The following is a 25260-nucleotide window of genomic DNA, read 5'->3' as shown; positions in this document are numbered from 1 at the left end:
TCACCATTTTACAGGAGAGAGTATTTCTGTCCTAATAAGTTTCCGAGAATGCTTGCGCACTCTCGGTCGCGCACTTGCGCGTACGCAATTAGCAATTCAAGTCACGAACCTAATTCCATCTGAGCTGTTTCGATTAAGTCACTATTCTTTTGCCTTCTCTCTCTCTCTCTTCTTCATAAATATAAGAATCTTAACGTGTATATAATTAACAAAGTCCATTTTTACCATAAGAATCTTAACATATATGAAAGTACACAAGCATAGAAAATAAAAATAACAAATTTTAAAGTTTAAAAAATTAAAATCAGGAAACATTAAAAAACTAGAAATTCATGATTAAAAATCTCACTTTCAAAACAGACAGACAGACAGGCGAACAGGGAGCTAATCTATTAGAGCTGTCAGCTCTAGAACCAGACAGCAGCTAGTAAGATGTTTTTGTTTATCTATGCTTCTCTAATGCTTACAAAGATAATTTCCTTTAGTTATAACAATTCCAAAACCATTTTCAAAGGCTGTCACTAACGTTCAGTTACACCTGCGCAGTTATGCCTGCACAGTTGGCCTGTGCAGGCAAAACTGAACCCACTAACACTCAGTTACACCTGCACAGTTATGCCTGCACAGACAAAACTGAACCCACTAACACTCAGTTACACCTGCACAGTTATGCCTGCACAGTCGGCCCTTGCAGGCGAAACTAAACCCACTAACGCTCAGTTATATCTGCACGTTAAGCCTGTGCAGGCAAAACTGAACGTTAGTGGATCCAGTTTTGTCTGTACAGGCATAACTGAACGTTTGTGGTGGCCTTTAAGCAGTTTATTGAAGAGTTAAGGTTAGCAGTGATCTATCCCTTATTGTTAAGAAAAACACAGTTCCTTTAATTATAATAATTTTCAAAATTATTAACAAATAAATCCCATTGAAGAGTTAAGATTAGCAGAATAACTTTTTGTCCAGCCTAAGACAATCGTTTAAAAAATATAATTCCTTTAAGTTATAATAACATCAAAATCATTTTTAAAAGCAAATTTGATTGAAGGGTTAAGGGTAGCAGATTTAATTTTTATCAAGCTTGAGAAAATTGTTTTGAATCGAGTGAATTTGGTTTAAACTTTTTATTTGTTATTTCTATGCATTTGTGTATTTTCTTATATGCTTAGATTCGTATGTTTATATTATTGTTTAATATGTTAAATTTTGGTTGTGGTGCTGTAATAGGAATGTAGGTCCTTTACGGGTCTAAGTTAATAATAATAATAATAATAATAATAATAATAATAATAATAATAATAATAATAGCACAAGGAAAAGACGAATATCTAGAAGTCTTTTTACAAAGGGCAAAACAGAACCAACCAAGCAAAATATGGCATCAATGAACTTTAGAAATATGAAAAAAAAAGAAAAATAGAGACTGGCGTGGTGAGGGTGTTGATGAAGATTTCTGAGGGTTCCTTGGAACTGTTTGCGATTCCCTGGATGAGGCTTCGATTCTTCGAGGAACTTCAGATGTGAAGTCTCCAGGAGCAGCTGGGACTGACTTCAGAGCACTGCAGCTAAGAAGAAGAAGAAGAAGAAGAAGAAGAAGAAGAAGAAGAAGAAGAAGAAGAAGAAGAAGAAGAAGAAGAAAAGAAGAAGAAGAAGAAGAATAAGTAGAAAGAAGGAGGAAGACGGTAAGTGGAAAGAAGGAGGAAGACGGAGAAGACCTAAAAGAATCATCTGGAGACGACCAAGGAATGATGAGGACTTGGTAGGAATCCTTCGAATACGAATCAAGGCCGTGGCAGATTCTAAAACTACTCTTAGTGAAAGCCAGAGTAAACGGTTAACATTTTGCATAATGTTTGCCCTACAAGTATTAGCATGGAATGTGCTCGTACTCGTACTAGTCGCTTGTGAATTATACATGTCGATCGTGGAGGACTTAGTCAACATGCTTCACACTAGAGGAATTACTGGACACTTACGGGAAACTCTTCATCATGATGTCGTCGCCGAGTCTTGGAGCCCAGAGGTCGTGGAAACACTACCGAACAGCGGAGGCATTGAGACGTCGGCCTTTGCCGGTACCGTCCCTTGGATGGCCTTGATGGCAGGGGGCCTGGCGTTGCTCTTGGCTGTTTACTGGAAGCTTAAACTCATTGGATGCGATGACCTTGATCGTGAGGAAGACGACCTGGAAGTGCCCATTTTGGATTTAATTCTGGAAACCGAAGATCTGGAAAGCTTGGAGGAGGAGGAAGAGAAGCTTCTTGAAACTGAAGAACTCTACAGCATTGTGGAGGAGGAGGAGGAGGAGGAGGAGGAGGAGGAGGAGGAGGAGGAGGAGGAGGTAGAAGAAGAAATTTTCGGAACTGAAGAACTCTATAGTACTGAGGAGGAGGAAGAAATCTTTGGAACTGAGGAACTCTACAGCTCGGAGGGAGAGGAGGAGGAGAAGGAGGAGGAAATTTTTGGAACCGAAGAACTCTACAGTTCTGATGAGGAGGAGGAAGAAGAAGAACTGGAAGACACCAACCAAGAACCCCAGTTGCCGAGACAACATCCAGAACAACTGGATGAAGAAAAACAGTTGTCGGCAAAGAAACAGGAAATCAGGAAAGTTCACGGAGAACTTAAATTGGAACGCCTGTTGGACGAGGCAAAGAAGGAGATTGTGTGGCTTCAAAACCAAATTTTTGACAAGGATCTTCTGCTAGAAAGGAAAGCAGCTGAGGGAACAGACCTGGGAGTACTGGAAAGTCAGATTTTGGACATGAAAGAGGACCACATGGCTCTCCAACGACAACTGGAGCTCACCGAAGAAGAAAACTCGAGGTTCAGGGAGCTGGCTGCTTGCTATGAAACTCAACTTGAAGTTTCACACAGAAATGTGGTTAAGCTTGAAGACAGAAATTGTGAGCTCGAGAAAAACCTCGCAAATGAGACCCAGAGGAACATCAGCCTGCAGAATGAGGTCCTGGTGCTAAAAGACCGAGTTCAGTTGCAACAGTCAGCATTGCGCCATAAAGAATCTCGATTGGTCTCGGCAACAGAAACTCTAAACAATGAAAGAGCGAAAAATGAGATCACTGGTGCAGAACTTGAAATCATGAAAAACTGGCTTACAGAATTAGGAGGTGAAAATGCCCTGATTAAGGAAGAATTGGCAGATAAATCCCTGGATATCACTTTACTCAGGAAAGGGTTAGGAGACGAACAGCAGAAGGCCGAGATTCTAAAAGTAGAAGTCCTGGTCATGAAGAACTGGATATCTGAATTAGGAGGTGAAAATACCTTGATTAAGGAAGAATTGGCAAATGAATCCCTGGATATCACTTTACTCAAGAAAGAATTAGGAGACGAACAGGAGAAGGCCCAGATTCTAAAAGAAGAAGTCCAGGCCATGAAGAACTGGGTCTCAGAATTAGGAACCGAAAATATTAAGCTTAAGGAAGGCTTAGAAGAAGCACTTTTGGAGGTGACCACACTCCAGAACTCTTTAGTAAATGAAAAAAGGGATGCTCTCCATTGCAGGGACCAGCAGACAGAAAATTTCGCGAATGTAGAACGAAAATTAATATATGAGAAACAAGATCTGGAGGCCAAATTAGAAGTTGCCCTCAATGGCGGAAAGGAGCTGGAGAGAGAAAGGAGTGAAATGAGAGTACATTACCTGGAGAGGCTCAAGGAAAAGGACAAGGAAAAAGAGATGCTAAGGGAACGTGAGGAACAGCTGCAGGACAACTTGGAGAGCGTTGTACACCAACAGGAGAACTTGGAGCGCTCTTTAAAACGTGCAGAAGGAGAGATCTGCTCTTTGAAGAGGGCAGAAAGCATAAACCTCCGTGAACTGGAACAACTTAGGGAAGAATGCAAAAGACTGAAAGACAAGTGTAGGATGCAGGAGGAGAATATAATTAAAGAACGAAAACGTGTCAGGGAGCACCTAAGGACGCAGGGGGAAGAACTGAGAAATCAGGACAGGTACATGTTAATGGCGCTCCTCCATGGGACTGCTCAAAGGAACTTCCACCTGGAACACATTGCACTGGACTGTAGAAACGAAAGCCTGGACAACAACAGCGAAGAAGCGGAGCCACACAATTGTGTTGAAACAACAGAAGGAAGAAAAGACCAGGGCCAGGTTGAGGACCTACTTGACCAACTACGAAAGTTGGAAGAGGAACAGTACAGGAAGTACCGTAACGCCCAACGAGAGAAGGACGACTATGGAAAGCAGTGGGAAGACCTGACGCAGATGGTGGAGGATCTAATTCAGGGAGACGAAGGAAAGATTGCTGAGGAAGCCCAGTCTGAGGCAGCAGTCCAGGAGGGACAGACAGCAGAGGTGATCACAATGCCAGCCACCAGTAGCTGATGGAGGAAATCTGGCTGGCTGTGCAGCAGGAAGGACGCAGGACTTGAGGCATCCAAGGGGCAGTGTGGATGAGTCACAGGTTGACTTGACGACTGCGGGGCCGAAGACGCACCTCTGGTGGCATGGGAGGAACTCCAAAATCCTTCCTAGGTTCCTTTGAAGGCGTCCCCCCACGCCTTCCCAGGTTCCAATGAAGGAATATCCCCCCACAACTTCCAAGGTTCCTTTGAAGGTGTTCCCCCACACCCTCTGAGGTTCCTCTGAAGGTGTGTCTGGGGTTCCTCCCTAACTGCCTTTGGTGTGCGTTCGACAACGCAGTCGTCAGGATAGCCTGTGACCCATTCATTTGCCTCTTGGAATTGTCTAGATATCATCAGCCGAGCTCGTCCCTTTAAAGAAATCAGTAGCTGTCAGGTCCACTTAAGGTTGGGCATACCAGTTCGAGACATAGGCTAATTTGCCTCTGTCATCGAAACTGGATTTCTGCCCACCTTTTGGTTGGTGTCCTGTCTCCTCAAGGAAATCAGTAGCTGTCAGGCCCACTTAAGGCTGGGTATACCATTTCGAGACATAGGCAACTTTGCCTCTGTCATCGAAATTGGATTTCTGCCCACCTTTTGGATGATGGCCTGTCTCCTCAAGGAAATCAATGGCTGTCAGGTCCACTTAAGGTTGGGTATACCAGTTCGAGACATAGGCAACTTTGCTTCTGTCATCAAAACTGGATTTCTGCCCACCTTTTGGATGGTGGCCTGTCTCCTTAAGGAAATCAGTAGATGTCAGGCCCACTTAAGGCTGGGTATACCATTTCGAGACATAGGCAACTTTGCCTATGCCATCGAAACTGGATTTCTGACTGCCTTTTAGAAAATCAGTGGCTGTCAGGTCCACTTAAGGTTGGGTATACCATTTCGAGACATAGGCAACTTTGTCTCTGTCATCGAAACTGGATTTCTGCCCACCTTCTGGTTGGTGTCCTGTCTCCCCAAGGAAATCAGTAGCTGTCAGGCCCACTTAAGGTTGGGTATACCAGTTCGAGACATAGGCAACTTTGCCTCTGTCATCGAAACTAGATTTCTGCCCTCCTTTTGGATGGTGGCCTGTCTCCTCAAGGAAATCAGTTGCTGTCAGGTCCACTTAAGGTTGGGTATACCAGTTCGAGACATAGGCAACTTTGCCTCTGTCATCGAAACTGGATTTCTGCCCACCTTTTGGATAGTGGCCTGTCTCCACAAGGAAATCAGTGGCTGTCAGGTCCACTAAAGGTTGGGTATACCATTTCGAGACATAGGCAACTTTGCCTCTGTCATTGAAAATGGATTTCTGCCCACCTTTTGGATGGTGGCCTGTCTCCTCAAGGAAATCAATGGCTGTCAGGCCCACTAAAGGTTGAGTATACCAGTTCGAGACATTGGCAACTTTGCCTCTGTCATTGAAACTGGATTTCTGCCCACCTTTTGGATAGTGGCCTGTCTCCACAAGGAAATCAGTGGCTGTCAGGTCCACTAAAGGTTGGGTATACCATTTCGAGACATAGGCAACTTTGCCTCTGTCATTGAAAATGGATTTCTGCCCGCCTTTTGGATGGTGGCCTGTCTCCTCAAGGAAATCAATGGCTGTCAGGCCCACTAAAGGTTGAGTATACCAGTTCGAGACATAGGCAACTTTGCCTCTGTCATCGAAACTGGATTTCTGCCCACCTTTTGGATGGTGGCCTGTCTCCTCAGGGAAATCAGTGACTGTCAGGTCCACTTAAGGCGGGGTATACCATTTCAAGGCATAGGCAACTTTGCCTCGAAACTGGATTTCTGCCCACCTTTTGGATGGTGGCCTGTCTCTTCAGGGAAATCAGTGACTGTCAGGTCCACTTAAGGTTGGGTATACCAATTCGAGATATAGACAACTTTGCCTCTGTCATTGAAACTGAATTTCTCCCCACCTTTTGAATGGTGGCCTGTCTCCTTAAGGAAATCAGTGACTGTCAGGTCCACTTAAGGGTGGGCATACCAGTTCGAGACATAGACAACTTTGCCTCTGCCCACCTTTTGGATGGTGGCCTGTCTCCTTAAGGGAATCAGTAGCTGTCAGGTCCACTTAAGGTTGGGTATACCAAATCGAGACACAGGCAACTTTGTCTCTGTCATTGAAACTGGATTTTTGCCCACCTTTTGGATGGTGGCTTGTTTCCTTAAAGAAATCAGTGACTATCAGGTCTACTTAAGGTTGGGTATGCCAGTTTGAGACACAGGCAACTTTGCCTCTGTCATCGAAACTGGATTTCTGAACACCTTCTAGATGGTGGCCTGTCTTCTTAAGGAAATCAGTGACTGTCAGGTCCACTTAAGGTTGGGTATACCAGTTCAAGACATAGGCAACTTTGCCTCAGTCATCGAAACTGGATTTCTGCCTGCCTTTCGGAGGGTGGCCTGTCTTCTTAAGGATATCAGTGACTGCCAGGTCCACTTACGGCTGGGTATACCAGTTCGAGACATAGACAACTTTGCCTCTGTCATCGAAACTAGATTTCTGCCCTCCTTCTGGTTGGTGTCCTGTCTCCTCAAGGAAATCAGTAGCTGTCAGGCCCACTTAAGGCTGGGTATACCATTTCGAGACATAGGCAACTTTGCCTCTGTCATCGAAACTGGATTTCTGCCCACCTTTTGGATGGTGACCTGTCTCCTCAAGGAAATCAATGGCTGTCAGGTCTACTTAAGGTTGGGTATACCAGTTCGAGACATAGGCAACTTTGCCTCTGTCATCAAAACTGGATTTTTGCCCACCTTTTGGATGGTGGCCTGTCTCCTTAAGGAAATCAGTAGCTGTCAGGTCCACTTAAGGCTGAGTATACCATTTCAAGACAGGCAACTTTGCCTCTGTCATCGAAACTGGATTTCTGCCCACCTTCTGGTTGGTGCCCTGTCTCCTCAAGGAAATCAGTAGCTGTCAGGCCCACTTAAGACTGGGTATACTAGTTCGAGACATAGGCAACTTCGCCTCTGTCATCGAAACTGGGTTTCTGCCCAACTTTTGGATGGTGGCCTGTCTCCTCAAGGAAATCAGTTGGTCAGGTCCATTTACGGTTGGGTATACCAGTTCAAGACATAGATAACTTTGCCTCTGTCATTGAAACTGGATTTCTGCCCACTTTTTGGATGGTGGCCTGTTTCCTTAAGGAAATCAGTGACCGTCAGGTCTACTTAAGGTTGGGTATACCAGTTCGAGACATAGGCAACTTTGCCTCTGTCATCGAAACTAGATTTCTGCCCACCTTTTCGATGGTGGCCTGTCTCCTCAAGGAAATCAGGGCTGTCAGGTCCACTAAAGGTTGGGTATACCAGTTCGAGACATAGGCAACTTTGCCTCTGTCATTGAAACTGGATTTCTGCCCACCTTTTGGATGGTGGCCTGTCTCTATGGAGGAATGAGGTTATTGCATTTGACGACGTCTTGTGTGTGTGAGAGAGAGAGAGAGAGAGAGAGAAAACAACGAACAACGACGTCTTGTGTGTGAGGGAGAGAGAGAGAGAGAGAGAGAGAGAGAGAGAGAGAAATTACAACGGCGTAGGTGATTGGTAATGATATCATTAGAGAGTGTAGTTTTCTTTTGTTTACGTTTTGATTGTCCGTGAGGTGTCGTGTTTGTTTTTTTGGAGTCAATGGAACTGTGATCGTGATGGGAGTCTGGACAGAGATATTGTGCAAAAAGGACGGTTTTCCCAGTAGTTGATCGGAGTTTGGTTGCTTTTTTTTATGTTCAGTTTATGTGATTTGGTGTTTGGAGGCTTTGTGGTTGGAGTGTTTGTACTTTGGGCGTGTTTTGGGTTTTGGGCTGTTTTGGTTGCGTGATCGGTGTCGTGTAATAGCCTGGTTGTTTTTTCAGCTGTGTTCCTAGTGAGGTGAGTTTGAATCTTCGTGGTTGAGTCTTTTTGAGTCTTGTTTTGGGTCGTGGTTGTGTACTGGTTGGTTTGTTGTTTTCTTGGTTGTGGACTGTTGTTGTTGGTGGTGAGCGTTGGCATCATCGGCCCGGTTGTGGTGACTCCGTGACCTCCTCCTGCTTTGGCAAAAAGTTCCGTCCGGAATTCGTAGGCCTAGCCTAGTTTGAGGTGAGTGTATGTGTTGTTTTTTGTTAGTGTGAGTGTGTGGTTGTGGAATCCCGCCACATCTCCTCAAGGAAATCAATGGCTGTCAGGCCCACTAAAGGCTGGGTATATCATTTTGAGACATAGGCAACTTTGCCTCTGTCATCAAAACTGGATTTCTGCCCACCTTTTGGATGGTGGCCTGTCTTCTTAAGGAAATCAGTGACTGTCAGGTCCACTTAAGGTTGGGTATACCAGTTCGAGACATAGACAACTTTGTCTCTGTCATTGAAACTGGATTTCTGCCCACTTTTTGGATGGTAGCCTGTCTCCTTAAGGAAATCAATGACTGTCAGGTCCACTTAAGGTTGGGTATACCAGTTCGAGACATAGACAACTTTGCCTCTGTCATTGAAACTGAATTTCTGCCCACCTTTTGAATGGTGGCCTGTCTCCTTAAGGAAATCAGTGACTGTCAGGTCCTCTTAAGGGTGGGCATACCAGTTTGAGACATAGACAACTTTGCTTCTGCCCACCTTTTCGATGGTGGCATGTCTCCTGAAGGGAATCAGTAGCTGTCAGGTCCACTTAAGGTTGGGTATACCAATTCGAGACACAGGCAACTTTGTCTCTGTCATCGAAACTGGATTTTTGCCCACCTTTTGGATGGTGGCCTGTTTCCTTAAGGAAATCAGTGACTGTCAGGTCCACTTAAGGCTGGGTATACCAGTTCGAGACACAGGCAACTTTGCCTCTGTCATCGAAACTGGATTTCTGCCTGCCTTTTGGATGGTGGCCTGTCTTCTTAAGGAAATCAGTGACTGTCAGGTCCACTTAAGGCTGGGTATACCAGTTCGAGACATAGACAACTTTGCCTCTGTCATTGAAACTGGATTTCTGCCTGCCTTTTGGATGGTGGCCTGTCTTCTTAAGGAAATCAGTGGCTGTTAGGCCCACTTAAGGTTGGGTATACCAGCTCGAGACATAGACAACTTTGCCTCTGTCATTGAAACTGGATTTCTGCCCACCTTTTGGAGGGTGGCATATCTTCTTAAGGAAATCAGTGACTATCAGGTCCACTTAAGGTTGGGTATACCAGTTCGAGACATAGACAACTTTGCCTCTGTCATTGAAACTGGATTTCTGCCCACCTTTTCGATGGTGGGCTGTCTCCTCAGGGAAATCCGTGACTGTCAGGTCCACTTAAGGCTGGGTATACCATTTCGAGACATAGACAACTTTGCCTCTGTCATCGAAACTGGATATCTGCCCACCTTTTGGATGTTGGCCTGTCTTCTTAAGGAAATCAGTGACAGTCAGATCCACTTTTGGGTATACCGTTTCCAGACGTAGCCACCTTTGTCTGTGTCATCGAAACTGGATTTCTGCCCACTTTTTTGATGGTGGCCTGTCTTCTTAAGGAAATCAGTGACTGTTATGTCCACTTAAGACTGGGTATACCATTTCGATACAGAGACAACTTTGCCTCTGTCATCGAAACTGGATTTCTGCCCACCTTTTGGATGGTGGCCTGTCTCCTTAAGGGAATCAGTGGCTATCAGTCCTACTTAAGGTTGGGTATACCAGTTCGAGACATAGACAACTTCGTATCTGTCATTGAAACTGGATTTCTGCCCACGTTTTGGATGGTGGCCTGTCTCCTTAAGGAAATCAGTGACTGTCAGGTCCACTTAAGGTTGGGTATACCAGTTCGAGATATAGGGAACTTTGCCTCTGTCATCGAAACTGGATTTCTACCCACCTTTTGTATGGTGGACCGTCTCCTTAAGGAAATTAGTTGCTGTCAGGCCCACTTAACGGTGGGTATACCAGTTTGAGACACAGGCGAAACTGGATTTCTGCCTGCCTTTCGGATGGTGGACTGTCTCCTTAAGGAAATCAGTAGCTCTCAGGCCCACTTGAGGTTGGGTATACCAGTTCAAGACATAGGCAACTTTGCCTCTGTCATTGAAACTGGATTTCTGCCTACCTTTTGGATGGTGGACTGTCTCCTTAAGGAAATCAGTAGCTGTCAGGCCCACTTAAGGCTGTGCACATCAGTTTGAGACATAGGCAACTTTGCCTCTATCATCGAAACTGAATTCCTGCCCACCTTTTGGATGGTGGCCTGTCTCCTTAAGGAAATCAGTAGCTGTCAGGCCCACTTAAGGGTGGTTATACTAGTTTGAGACAGGCAACTTTGCCTCTGTTATTGAAACTGGGTTTCTGCCCACCTTTTGGATGGTGGCCTGTCTCTTTCAGGAAATCAGTAGCTGTCAGGTGATTTTGGAGTTACAGCCTCCCCAGTGGAGGTATGGGGAAGGACATCCTCAGAGGAGGTCTCATCCCAACAGAAACTCTACTTCATGCCTGATTTTGCTCACCATGCCAATGCAGTGAGGTTGCGTACTCCAAGGGGTTGTTACCTGAAACTCGACCATGGGGATGGTCTTAGCCTGCTCTTCTATCCAAGTTATCGTCTACTCAGTCTTTTTTTCTACAGTTGCACTGGCTGGCACTCAGGCCCGGTCAGTCAGGCAAATGTCTGAGCCAGTGTCTACTGTAACCGGCAGATTCACTGGTAGGGTAGAGCCATCCAGGGGTGCCACTGATACAGACTGAGTTCACACCCACTCGGGGTGAGACATTTCAGGTGGCACAGCTGCGGAGGTCATGGCACTGATCAGGTTTACAATATTGGTAGAGGGGAGATGTTTTGGGCAACTAGGATATCTGGCAGCATAGTGCTCTGCAGTTCCAGTCTCTGCAGGTGCCCCTTGGATGGGCTGGTTTCCCTATGGTAACTGTCGGTGGAGAAGATTGAGTGGTTGTGGATGGAGAGGAGTCATTGAAGTCCTTTTGAAGGTGCTTCTGGTTAACTCCCTTCTTAAAGTGGCACTCAGATTAGGGGTGACCAACTCTCTTGCAGAAGTTGCACATGGGTGGTTTGGCAGGGAGTCCGTTCTTTGAGCGAGCTGATCCTGAGAGATGTCCAGGTGGTACTATGCACCAGTGAGATGTGCTGTGAGACTGGTTAAAGGTCTCCCAGTCGTCGGCCATACGACAAACTTCCATGAGTGTTTTAGGCTTCTTGTCATTGAGGTGCACAGTGAGTGGTCCAAGAACACACTGGAAGAGATCCTCCAGCTTGATCTGGCTGAACAGGTCCTGGAACTCTGTGCATGCCATGGCACTGAGCCAGCATTGTCTGGATTGGGTCTTATGATAGGCCCATTCAGGCCAGGCCCAACCAACTTCATTCGTGAGACCTCTAAAACGCTGTCTCCATTTCTCCGGGGTGATCTCGTATGCCTTGGTGATCACTCGTCGAACGTCTACCATATTCCCTCTAGTACTCTTGTCCAGTGAGTGAAGGGCGGTCTTGGCTATGTTGTCCATATGCTTGGCAAACAGGGCAGCCCTCTTCGTCTCAGTGGTGGTGTAGTTCTCGAAGAGTGCTTCTACTTCCTCCAACCATGCCTCGGGCTCATCCACTCAAGTGTAATTGTTGTCGTTTTCTACCGTTTACTTATTCCTGTCTCCTAACCTGTTGAGTAAAAGTTAGCTAGGCGAATAGTTGTTCTGACTGTGTGTTACTTTTGCTAGTGTGGCTTTTCCTTCCTTATTCCAGTTTTCAAGGGGAGCTTTTTTTTTGTAGGTTTAAAATAATTTTTGCAATAAAATATTTGTTATTTCACCTAGCATATTCTTTACCTCCTCCTTTTTGAGATTTTTGTCTTGAATCCTTTATTTCTGGCAATTTCCTACTGATTATCATTCTGGTATGGATTAATAATCAGGAAAAAAGAACCTGAACGTACCAAGAACCCAGTAAGACCTGGGGTTCATTACTATATATATATTGTCATAAACTGGGGGTCTTGGTTGGGGAGAAATTGAAACAAGGTTTATATTGATGCTGCCACGAAACCAAGAAAGCCCAGCTTATGAGCAAAAGGAAAAGTTATGTGAAAACTTACCTCAGATTTTCCCTGGATTACAAGTGAATGAGAAGGTCGCCATTTGGGAATTAGAATTCTTTTACAAATTTACAGGGGTTTATTTACAGAGACTTAGCAAGTAAACAATGAGACAACAAAACAAGATGATCTGATGGGCAGACTCACTAATAGAACACATGGAACAATAATGCAATGATTGGCAACAAGCAAGCTGATTAATAAGGGGGCCAATGTGCAATACAATCAGTCCAATGATAATAATAACAGTTAGTCATGCCCCGATTACATGAAATAGTCTCAGATGATGCAAATGATGGAACTCCAGGATGGGAAAATAATTCATATAAACATTTTCGGGCCACAACGGACTTGATATCGACTGCGACCAGGAATATCAAGATTGTGGGATGGCAGGCTAAATAATGGAGCACGGAGTGCGATTGGGCAGCTTGTCTCTCCTGAAAGAGAGGTCCCAGATTAACCATGGAGACACACAGACGGAAATGGAATCCCCCTTATAAATGGGGATACTTACACAATTAAATATTAACCACTATGTAGCCCAGCAGATAATTATGATGAAATCACGTAGGCACAATATGGGAATCGTAGCTGCGTGGGCCTTAACAATGAACACGTGATCGCACTCACACAAAGAGTAAATTTAACACTGGTATTGCTTAGCCTAAATAGCCCTTAAATTGCACTGGGAGAGGGATAAGTGGATGATTATTACGGGATATCTATGGACATTCAAGGCACATTGATGGCGAGATATGGGAGGCAGGCAGGACTCATACAAAGGAGGATTGCTTTGTGGAAGAAGGAGTTAAAGTTTAAAGAAATGGAATTTTAAGGAGTTTAAGTAAAAGGGGAAAGGGCTGGTTTACTGACTATTTGTGGCGCCAACAGTCATCTCGGCTGTCCGTCGATGGTAGTTCAACCAGCATGAACGGAGGGGAGGGGGCGATAGATGCTCCCAGTTCTGAGATGAGAAAGCTTCTGTCTTCCCAAAGCCAGCTGCGTCTTGTGGGGTCTCAGCGTTAGTCCGACATCCCTGCAAATATGTCAAGAGAACCAGCAAAGAGGGCAGAGGAAAAGCACACTTAGAATTAGGTGCTTTAACATTAAAATCCTACCTGGTCCCTAGCTTTAAATGGCCTATTTGACCTTCCCCATACCTAAATGCTTCCCCATCGCGTGATGGGGGTGAAAAAGGGAGTGCCTATTGTCTCCCAGGATCAGACGATAAGGGGGTGTTCCCCCCACTGCTACATACTGGTACTAACAGCCCTGATCGAGTTCAAACTATGCTTGTTTCCGTTCGTCGCCCGCCAATTTTCGCGGCCCGACAGTCAAATGAATAACAGGTTATTTCAAAATTAAATAATGCGCGGAAATCTACAGGAGGGCGGGAGGTATATCCTTGACAATATATATACATAAAAATTTTTGTCACATACACAAGGACATTGTTGATGTTCACAAATATTAAGACAAATTTTTTGTTAAATAATCAGTTCACTATACCTCGGAAATAACTTATATCCTAGGGGGGAATTGGAATTACGAAAGTGCTTCATCATCAGCGGGTTTTGAAATGTCCCTGGTTGGGAAACAACCATGTACAGTGACTTATGCTGGCTCACTGGACAAAGGTCACTGTAGCCTATATCGCTGCTCCTAAACCAGGCGGTTATTCTCAGATTACGAATATAGTGAACTGCATATTTAACGTAATTTGTGGCTTTATATTTGTGAACATAAAATTTTTTTTTACATATTTCTTTCGAAATGTTTGGATCGAGTTTATACATACCTTGACTGATATTCATATTCTTGATAAAGCTTTCTTTTATCAAAGTAGACTCGGCTATTTTTGCCGGCACATAGTAGGAAAAAGAATCTTTTTTGACCCTGCCTAAGTGACCATATCATTGTTTTCACAATCATGCACGAAAATTCCACTTCTGGTCTGCCATATTATACCCTTGTTATAGCCTACTATCTTATTCTCTTTTCTAATGATTTTCCAGTTTGACCAATATAAAACTAGTTACTATACTTGCTCGGGAATTGATGTACCCACATTTAATATTGTCTTCGTAAGTGCTCGTTTAATTGTTCTTAATTATTAAGTCAACTCCAAAGTTGTCAAGTAGACGGAGAATATTTGTGAAAAATCAGTTTTGTAAGGTAGTGCAGCACGCTTTCGTGTTCTGAGTTTCTTTTCTAGTGTCATAAAAAATATCTTTTTGCCACTCTTAATGGGGACTTTCAAAATTTTTGCCTGTAATTCTAATATATATATATATATATATATATATATATATATTATATATTTATATTTCATCATTGCATTAATTGGTGATGACATAGACTGTCGGAGTTCCTGATAACGCTCCGCAAGAAGAGGAAGTACATTACGGGAATTGCTATTGCGTGATAATAGTATTGGCTACGCGACGTAAACACGAATTGTCCACCAACGCGAAAGGAACACAAAATCTTAATTTGGTGTCTACAGATATACGTCCCTGAGGAATTACACCGTTGTGCATTGTATTTCGTTCAAGTTACGTAAGTAGAACTGTTTCATTCCCTTGTTGTCCCAAAGGCAGGCAAACGTAGGGCCGAGACTACCCTCCACCGTAAGTTGCAGGCTAATGCAAGGACCTTAGCATGGGCTCAGCCTGAGACCTTTAGCCACGGTTTTCCTGCCGTGTCATGTGTTGGTAGGGTAGTCTACCTTGTAGTTTGGTCAGGCAAATCCAGCCTAGAGCGGAGAATTTATAAGTTTGCCTACCGCATGTGTGTACGGGTATAATTTCCGAGACTGTTAAGGCTGGGGGGGTTATTATTTTGTAAGTTGCCGTCACACGATATGAAATTGTAACCTACATTTTTTAAAAGACCTCTTCATCAAATTGCGACTTATAAGGTAAGACAATACCTGTCCCCCACCCACCCTGCATAGCTAATATGGCAAAATTGTAACCAGTAAACATCCCTAGTTTACGTGGTATTATTGTATATTGGCAACTCATAAAATTTTACTGGCCTGGGTAAGCAAGGAAACCTGGACTAGGCTAAGCTTATCCTAGGATAGGATTAGGCCTCTTGGGTAAGTTTGTTATGGTAGAACTAAGTATTAGCTGCGTGTCGGGTATTACCTGGGAATTTGACTTTTTCTATAGTATTTTGGTTGCTTATCAAGAATTTATCGAGGTTTTTTGTTGCTTGACTGTAATTGCTCTGTAATTAACCTCAGAACTGGTTATATTTTTGCTATCGTGCATGCGCAGTGTTATAGGGGAACTTTTGGTAAAAAGTGGAGTTTCCTTCACTGGAGGGTCGGGGTGGCATAGCCCCTGGCTAAGCAACATGGTCTGCTAGGTTAGGTTAGGTAGTATATGTTAGGTTATTATGGTTCCTCTTGTAATAGATTTCCTTAGCAAATCCCTTCTTGAGCATATGGCTCCCTAATGTCTCGTATTTGTGGAACTGTTCCATACAGTCCTTGAGGAGCTAATACTTAGAAATACTGACTACTAGGCTACCACTGCCTGGTTCCTGCCAGTTGCAGACAGGAACAGGCAATATAGCTAGGCTATTGCCTTTTGTATACTGCCGTTTGTTCATGTGTCATAATTATGTTTATGTTATTTACTGTCCAGCTTGTTTTTCATGTTTTTACTTTCATCCCCAAGGTGCTGGTACTAGCCTAAACCTAGCGCCCAATATGCACCTAAACTGGTAGTTACTGAACCCAAGGGGCTCAGTAGTAATCTTCAGTTTTACCATAAATTTTGAAGGTAAAACTATAGAATAACTCCGCACTGCTTATTACCTTGGAAATTGAGTTTTCCTATACTTCTGGTGTTGCTGATGAATGAGGTGGTGGTGTTTATTGGCAGTCAGTTATTATTAACCTCACATCTCTATTGGGGACCTGTAGGGAACTAGGGGTTTTGGGTGGGGTAAAACACGGGGAGAGAACGGGCATGTTATTTTTATGATGGCCACCTTGGAATGGTTCCGTGCATGTGTGAGTCATAGGGAGCCATATGTTCAAGAAAGGATTGGCTAAGGAAACCTATTATAAAAGCAACTATACTAACCTAGTGTACCCTAACCTAACCTAACCTAATAGGCTGTGTTACTACGCTCCCCAGGACCCCCCGGTGAAGGAAACTCCAATTTTTACTAAAGGTTCCCTTATAACACTGCGCATGCCTGATACCATTCCAGGATGGCCAGCATACAATAACATATCGGTTGTGAGGTTAATTACAGTCGTCCCCCCAAAAATAACGGTAAATTCTTGATAAACAACCAGAGTACTATAGAAAAACTCAATTTGTTCATGAAACTTACCTGTCAGATATATATATAGCTGTATTCTCCGAAGGTCCGACAGAATTTCAAATTTCGCGGCACACGCAGTGGCCGGTCAGGTGGTTAGTACCCATTCCGCCGCTGGGAGGCGGGTATCAGGAACCATTCCCATTTTCCATTCAGATTTTCTCTGTCGCGGTGTTGTCAACAACTGTTGTCTGCACCTCCGTCATAGGATTTGCTTTTTCTAAATTACTGAGTATCTCATTGTCTTTTGGTATTTTGACTTTGGATCGGTAGATCGGCATACGCTTTTGACTTTTCTTTGGGTTTTGCTTTAGATTATCATTATGTCTGGGTCTAGCTCTGCTAGTTACCGTGCGTGTGTGATGTCTGAATGTAAGGTGAGGTTGCCGAAAGCTGCGGTTGACCCTCACACTATTTGTTCTAACTGTAGGAAGCATATATGCATGTTGAATGATAGGTGTGATGAATGTGCTTCTTTGTCTGAAAATGAATGGAGAGCGTATGATAAATATGTGAGGAAGTTGGAGCGTGATCGACTGAGGAGGTCTTCCTCCAGGAGTGCTTCTCTTTGGGAAGTGTTGATGTCGGCCCTAACTCCCCTGTACCTTTAGATCCTAACCCTGTGGTTTTGTCTCCTGCCCCTGAGATCGTGCCAGTGGAGACTAATATGCTTTCCGCTATGATGGAATCGATTCGTGCATTAGAATCTAAGGTGTCAGCTCTCCAAGATAAGTGTTGTGAAGTGACTAGTGCCCCCAGTGCCCCATCATGCCTCTAGGCCTGGACCTCTGCTGGACTCCCAGGACTCAGGGAGAGAGCATGTCGAAAGCCGAAGGAGGGTGACGGGGAACCCCCACCGGTCTGGCGTCCCTTCGGCAGGTCCTGAAGACGTTTCCCAGGCTGCCCAGGCTCGAACTCGTGTTCGGGTCCTGAAGGACTGCTTCTCGTCTTCTGACACGTCCTCCCCACGCAGGGGTTGGAACCGTCAGATAGACTCTCGCCCTCTTAAGAGAAGCTTTAGGGAGGAGGACGCTTCACGTCCTCTCTCTCCTACTCTGTGCTCCTCGCCAGAGTTTGTGGATGCGTTCCCCCGCAAAGAAGTACCGGACGTCATCCCAAGAAGACGTTTTTGAGCGCCAAGAGCTCTCCCTCCTCAAGAGAAGAGGATTAGGACGCCCCTCGTCCTTCTGCCTCTAGGTTCCGTGATTCTCCAGAGAGAGAGGCGTCACCAACGAGGACCCTTATTGCCTCCATGCAGCAGCAACTCTCCTCGTTCATTGCAGAGAGAGACCAGGTCCCGTCCTCGTCGGAAGGATGTTAGACTTCCAGTGAAGAGATCTAGGCGGTCTCCTTCTCCTGCTCCTCGTTCGTCACCTTCGTCTGCTTCGCCTGCTCGTCGTGGAAGGAACCCTAGACTCGTCCCCAGAGGGTGTTGGGAGGATCGTCTTGGCGTCACCCCAGGGCGTCCTCCCCTCCCTTCTCGTTCTAGACGTCATGTTCACCATTTTGTTGATGGCGCTCGTCAGGCTTCTGGCGTTTGTCATGCTGCCAGGCGTGGCGCTCTAAAGGGGCGATCCAGGCGTTCGTCATGCTGCCAGGCGTGACGCCCGGCTGGACGCTCAAGCTCGTCATGCTGCCAGACGTGGCGCCCCGATGGGCGTTTTGACTCCCTTCAAGACGCTCCACCTGCCGTTGCTGTCGGCTCGTGTGGTTCCTGGTTCTCCAGCTGCTTTGCACGCCAGTTCCTCTTCCAAGCAGAGGTCCCTGCGGGCGTGTTTCCTCTCCAACTTCTCTCTGCTCTTCCCCGCCCGATGTTGGAGATAGACTCAGGGTCTCGAGTCTGAAGATGAGATGAAGGATCAGTCCTCGTCGTCGGACTACCAGATCCTCGTCAAGCTGTTGAAGGAATTGTTTCCTGACAAGTTTCTGCCGGCAGTACCTCTCTCCCCTCCTTCTCAACTGACTTCTACTAAGTCTAGGAAAGCTCGGGATTTCTGAAGATGACTAAATCGCTCTCCACTAAGCGGGCCTTCAAGAAAGTCCATTTGTGGATGGACTCCGCAAGGCTCAAGGAAAGTCTTCTTTCGCCCTTCCCCCTTCAAGACTCTCGGGAAAAGCGGCGTGTGGTATGAGACCGGAGAAGACTTAGGCTTACGTCTTCCTTCCTCATCTAAGGGAGACTTCGCCTCTCTCGTTGATTCGAGTAGGAGGTCTCATCTGTCGACGGCCAAGATTCCCTGGACTCTTACGGAGATGGACCATCTTTTGAAGGGCCTTTTCAAGACGTTAGAAGTTTTCAACTTCCTTGACTGGTGTCTTGGAGCTTTGGACCTTAAGTCTCGGAGTCAGGACTCGATCTCCTTGTCGGACCTTTTGAGCGTCTTGTCTTGTATGGACAAGGCGGTCCGAGATGGTTCTGACAATTGGCTCGCTGACTAATGCGACTGGAGTGCTCAAGAAGAGGTCTCTATTCTGCGGTTTCGCACGAAGTCCGTCTCCTTGGCACAGAAAGGAGAACTGTTGTTTGCTCCCCTTTCCAATCATCTTTTCCCGGCTTCGATGGTAAAGGACATCGCTGCAAGCCTACAAGAGAAGACCACACAGGACCTGTTGGCTCAGTCATCAAGCGCCCTGCGGTTCCTGTGACCTCGGCGACGTCAAACCGTCAACATTCTCCCAAGATGAAGAAGCCCTTTCGTGCGGATCATCCTCAAAGCCTTCTTCTCGAGGAAAGAACCTCTCGAGAGGTAAAGCCCTTGCTAGAGGTAGGGGCAAGAAGTGATGTGATTCTCCTCCAGATACCGGTGGGTGCCAGGCTTCTTGCGTTTTCCGAAGTCTGGAAAGTGAGAGGGCAGACAGTTGGTCCCTTTCGGTTTTAGAGAAAGGATACAAGATCCCTTTCCTTTCTCCCCTCCCTTAAGCCTTTCGCCCTTGGACCTCTCTCCGTAAATGCGGTCCAGGAAAACAAGAGATCCTATACGACCTGCTGCGGCAAATGCTCGTCAAGAGAGCAATAGAACAGGTCTTAGACCTGAATTCCCCGGGCTTCTACAACAGGCTGTTCCTGGTCCCGAAACAGTCGGGAAGTTGGAGACCTGTGCTGGATGTCAGCAGCCTGAACCGCTTTGTCGCGAAAGAAACTTTCAAGATGGAGACGGCGCAGTCTGTTCTAGGAGCCTTAAGACCTGGGGATTGGATGGTATCCCTCGACCTTCAGGACGCGTGCTTCCACGACCCGATACATCCTCAGTCAAGGAAGTTCCTGAGGTTCGTCTTGAGGGGAAAGGTGTATCAATTCAGAGCTCTTTGCTTTGGCCTGTCCACAGCTCCCATGATTTTCACCGTCATCATGCGGAATGTAGCAAGGTGGCTGCATCTGGCAGGCGTGCGTGTGTCGCTCTACTTGGGCGACTGGCTGATTCGAAAGCGTCATCGAGGGAGAGGTGTCTGGAGGATCTTCAAGCAACTTTAAACCTGACGAAGGAACTCGGCCTGCTGGTCAACTTCGAAAAGTCACACCTGACCCCAACGCAGTCCATCGTGTATCTGGGGATTCAGATGGACTCAGTGGCTTTTTCGGGCTTTTCCGTCCCCGAACGTCAACAGCTGTGCTACGGAAAAGTCCTGGCCTTCCTAGGGAAAGAAACGTGTTCGGTGAGGGAGTGGATGAGTCTGCTGGGGACCATTTCCTCACTGGAAAAGTTTGTTTTCCTAGGGGAGACTACATCTCAGGCCTCTTCAGTTCTTCCTGCAAGACAACTGGGAAGACAAGGAAAATCTCGAGTTGTCTCTCAAACTTTCCCTCGAAGTGAAGGAGCATCTCAGGTGGTGGTTGGATCCCTCGAGGCTTTCAGAGGGCGTGTCTCTCAGCCTTCCGAACCCCGACCTAGTGTTGTTCTCCACGCGTCAATGTCGGGGTGGGGAGCAACACTGGGCAAGAGAGAAGTGTCAGGCATCTGGAGAGGGAACAGGTGACCTGGCATATCAATATGAAGGAATTAGGGGCGATTTTTCTAGCCCTTCGATTCTTCAAGATCAAGTGTCCGGTCGCACAGTCCAGGTAAACGCGGACAATACCACTGCTCTATCTTACCTGAAAAAACAGGGAGGCACTCATTCTCATTCCCTGTTCGTTCTTGCTTGAAAGAGATCCTGTTGTGGGGCGAGTTCCAGGAACGTTACGATCTTGACGAGGTTTCGTAGCAGGCGTTCAGAACGTGAGAGCGGACCTGCTAAGTCGTCGTCATCAACTGCTCCCGACAGAGTGGACTCTGAACCAGGAGGTGTGCCAAAACTGTGGGGTTTATGGGGTCGTCCCTTAGTAGACCTGTTTGCAACGTCAAAGAACAACAGGCTTCCGCTTTGCTGCTCTCCTGTCCTGGATCCAGGAGCAGTGTCAATAGACGCCCTTCTTTGGGACTGGTCTCGTCTGGACCTTTACGCTTTCCCTCCCTTCAAGATCCTGGGAGAAGTGGTCAGGAAGTTAGCGTCGTCGCAAGATACGAGGATGACTCTGATCGCTCCGTATTGGCCTTACAAGGAGTGGTTTCCGGAGGTAATGTCGCTTCTGGTAGACTTTCCAAGGGTGTTACCTCTTCGTCCAGATCTACTCAGACAGCCCCACTTGAACGATACCATCAAAACCTCTCCGCTCTCGGTCTGACTGCGTTCAGACTATCGAAATGCTGGCGAGAGCGAGAGGTTTTTCGAAGCAGGTGGCAAGAGCGATCGCGAGAGCCAGGAGAACATCCTCGATCGCAGTTTACCAATCGAAGTGGGCGTATTTCGGCAGTGGTGTAGAAACAGAGGGATTTCCTCTTCCTCGACCACTGTGAGCCAGATTGCAGACTTCCTTCTTTTCCTTAGGAAGTTCCGAAGCTGGCAGTCTCTACTATTAAGGGGTATAAGAGTATGTTGTCGGCGGTCTTTTCGGCACAGAGGATTAGATATCGCCAACAATACGGACCTCCATGACCTCATTAGGTCGTTCGAGACGACTAAGGTGCCTCAGTTTTTGGTTCCATCTTGGAACTTGGACGTGGTTCTTAAGTTCCTGATGCAAAGCCCTTTGAACCCCTTCATGCTGCTTCTTTGAGGGACTTAACAAAGAAGACTTTATTTTAGTTGCTCGCTACTGCAAAGAGAATCAGTGAGATTCATGCAATATCTAAGTCAGTTGGTTTTAAAGGAGACGATGCGGTGTGTTCTCTCCAACCGTCGTTTCTTGCCAAGAATGAGAACTCGTCTCACCCCTGGCCCAAGTCCTTTGAATTGAAAGGTTTGGCGGGTATTCTGGGTCAGGAACCAGAAAGACTGCTATGCCCTGTTCGGGCTCTAAAGTTCTACTTGAACAAGACAAAAGAGTCGAGAGGTCTTGCGGATAGGTTATGGTGCTCGGTGAGAAGACCTGACGTCCCCATGTCAAAGAATGCGCTGGCTTTCTTCTTGAGGTCCACCATTCAGGAAGCGCATAAGAGTTGTCAGGAGAGTGACTTGAACTTTTGAAAGTTAAAGCGCATGAGGTTGGGCTGTGGCAACGTCAGTAGCCTTTCAAAAGAACATGGCTCTGAACGAGATTATGAATGCCACCTTTTGGAGAAGTCATTCTGTGTTAGCCTCTCATTACCTAAAGGACGTAAGAACAGTGTATGAGTCTTGCTGTTCATTGGGACCTTACGTTTCGGCTGGTACGATCTTGGGAGAAGGAGGCAGTACCCATCCTATCCTTTAATGTATGGTTAGGAATAGTTTTTAAAATTTTTGGTTGTGTTTTTATGGTTGTGGGTAGACTGTGGGGCAGTCTTCCCTTTCCTTAGTTTTTACTAGTCACGATGTTTGGTAGGTCAGGTGGTTATTTTTGTCTCTTTGCTTCCTTCTTGAGGGCTACGATCTGGGCACATAGTGGTCACGTCCCCGTTGACAGATCGTCTGGAACTCTCCAACCTTATAGGTCTCTACCTCGTTGGAAACTCCAGTAAAGCAGACGCAGACTTGGGTGACAGTAATCACGAAGTCAGCTATGCTAAAAGGTAAGGAACCAAGATGTGTAATCATCTACATTGTTTTGTTTCTCAATCCTATGCTGTCTCTGCCCACCGCCAATGGTGCGATTCAGCTATATATATATCTGACAGGTAAGTTTCATGAACAAAATGATATTTTAATGATAAAATAAGGTTTGTTCATACTTACCTGGCAGATATATATTCGTAGTGCCCACCCTCCTCCCCTCAGGAGACAACGGCACTATGAAAATCTGAATGGAAAATGGGAATGGTTTCTGATACCGCCTCCCAGCGGCGGGAATGGGTACTAACCACCTGACCGGCCACTGCGTGTGCCGCGAAATTTGAAATTCTGTCGGACCTTCGGAGAATACAGCTATATATATATCTGCCAGGTAAGTATGAACAAACCTTATTTTATCATTAAAATATCATTTTCCAAGGTATATGCCATGCGGAGTTATACTATAGTAATACCGTACTGTATACCGTAACCCTAGTTGAGGGCCATCGTAGCTACTTGTGAATAAGCTAGCTTAATGTCAGTCAAGTAGGATAGGCTGTGCATTTCCTACTCATGATCAAGAATGCAGAGTGAGGGTTACAGCTTGTTTGGGGTCCAGAGGGACAAAGCCCCCTGGCCAGGTATCAAAGGTTAGGTTAGGTAAAGGTAAGTCTGGTTAGGTGACATTCCCTTTGGGTTAGACCACATACTACTGAAATGCCTGCCACAGTAGCTCTGACCCTTCACTCTGCATTCACTCCTAGTGTCTTACAAAACGCATGAAGCAAGCAGGCCACAGGGTTGCTTATCTTGCTTATATTTTCCCATTTATTGATTGTCATTTTTAGTTGGAAAATGGTGAAGTAGAATAGGCAAGAGTAGTAGATGAGTGAATTAGTCATTAGTCCTATGAGCTAGCTAAAACATAAGTCACAGTTTGTTCTGACATGATATACAAACCTGGTCCTTTACACTAGGAATTACTTTCAGCGAAGCTGGAAACGGCCGTTGAACTTTTCAAACAAGGTGCTTAGGCAGTTAACTATCGTCTGGGAGGCCAGAGTCCCACCTGCCCGGATGTAAACATTCCAGTTTGCTTTCAGCCATCATCGTGTGTGGACGTATTTCTTTGCTCTGCCCTGACTTCTGTTGAGCTAGTTTTCCCCGTGGGATCTTTTTGTTGTTGTTTGGTAGCATGAAAACCTCTGGTAAACCTCATAAGCCCTCCTTCCCCCAGTGTGTGTGCCTTGGGATAGGGGGTAAGAAGTGTAATAGCCTTTGATCTAATGGTGACATGGACCCACATGCCCTTCGCTCCTCTTGCAGGGGGCGTGTGTGTTCATGTAATTCACCTTGTTCGGAGTGTTGTTCCTGGTCTGCCAACCAATGGGTGAAGTTTGAGGGGAGGAGACAGTGCTGAAGGAAGCCCTCCAAGGCGTCATCTGAGGGTTATATGCCCCTGTGACTCTCTTGGTGGCTGACCCGTCAGGATCGTTTTTCCCTCCCGGTAAGCTTCCCTTTTCTTGCTGCCTCTCCTTCGGGTGAGGACTCCCCCTCGTCTTCTTCACTTGCTTCATCGGGTGTGGAAGGCTGTGGGGGAGCAGACGATCAGGACATTGTCTCTGGGGCCTCTCCTCACTCAGGGGGGGAAACTTTTCCCCCGGAGTGAGTAGAGACTCCCTCCTTTGACCCGACTTTGTCTTCAGGTTTGGAGGTAGAGACTTCTCTCGTTGGGCAGGCTCCAGACCTTACTTCTACCTGGCACCACTTGGCCCTACCTGGCGTCCCGTCATTGGAGGGCCTGCTTTCCCATCTGTCTGGTGCTCTAGTGATCACCCGCGGACGCCGCGGCTACTGCCACCACGTCTACAGTCACCATGACTTCATTCGCTAAATTGCCGGTGACTGTCGCCTTGCACCTGGGTATCCTGGTATAAGCTGCGCCTGCCTCTCGCCATGTCGTACCTCTGCCGCCTGGCTTCCTGGCCCCGCTATCCCTGCCAGGCCCCTCCAGAATGGTAACCTCGTCTGTGCCCTACATCACGTTTCCTGCTCCTGCTGTTCCTGTTGCCGACCCAAGCTCGTTCCCCACTCCAGTCCTGGCTCTTGGCTCGGCCTGGCTCCTGTTCCTGCCTCACCTGTGCCGACCACCCATGTCTTGACTCCTGGCTTCCCTGGCTCCTGCGCTGCACTGCCTGCCCTGGTCACTGCTGGTCCAATTGTTGACGTCTCCGCTGAGCGGGTTGCTCCTGCTTCCCTGGACCCCCTGGCTGCTCCTGCGTCTTCTGCTGCTCCCTCCTGGATGGGGGACCTGACCGCCATCCTGAAGAAGATGACGAAGAAGAGGTCTCGGAATGTGTCGTTGTCTTCATTGTTGTCATCGTCATCATAGTCTGCTTCCTCCTCTTCTTCCTCTGAGGGTCGTCGGCCGAGGAAAAAGAAGGCTGTCTCCCTCCTAAGAGGTCTCGGCATGGGACTT

At 46.4% G+C, this 25260-nt stretch overlaps 1 protein-coding gene across 2 annotated transcripts in view; it reads left to right on the top strand.

Annotated features, from left to right (window-relative positions):
* LOC136828583 (cotranscriptional regulator ARB2A) overlaps positions 1-25260 on the top strand; it is a 323128-nt gene that overhangs the window by 163057 nt on the left and 134811 nt on the right. Inside the window, exon 1 of one of the 2 annotated variants that reach the window (XM_067086590.1) lies at positions 14787-14987. The exons of the other annotated variant lie outside the window; for it this stretch is intronic. The gene's annotated coding sequence lies outside the window, so the exon portion shown is untranslated. Of the gene's footprint in view, positions 1-14786; positions 14988-25260 lie in introns of those variants that run through there. 2 annotated transcript variants of the gene reach the window in all.

The sequence above is a fragment of the Macrobrachium rosenbergii genome, chromosome 43 (assembly GCF_040412425.1).
Source record: "Macrobrachium rosenbergii isolate ZJJX-2024 chromosome 43, ASM4041242v1, whole genome shotgun sequence".
NCBI classification, from domain to species: domain Eukaryota; kingdom Metazoa; phylum Arthropoda; class Malacostraca; order Decapoda; family Palaemonidae; genus Macrobrachium; species Macrobrachium rosenbergii.
Note: the sequence above shows the minus strand (reverse complement) of the source record. Positions and strands in the feature narration are given on the sequence as shown.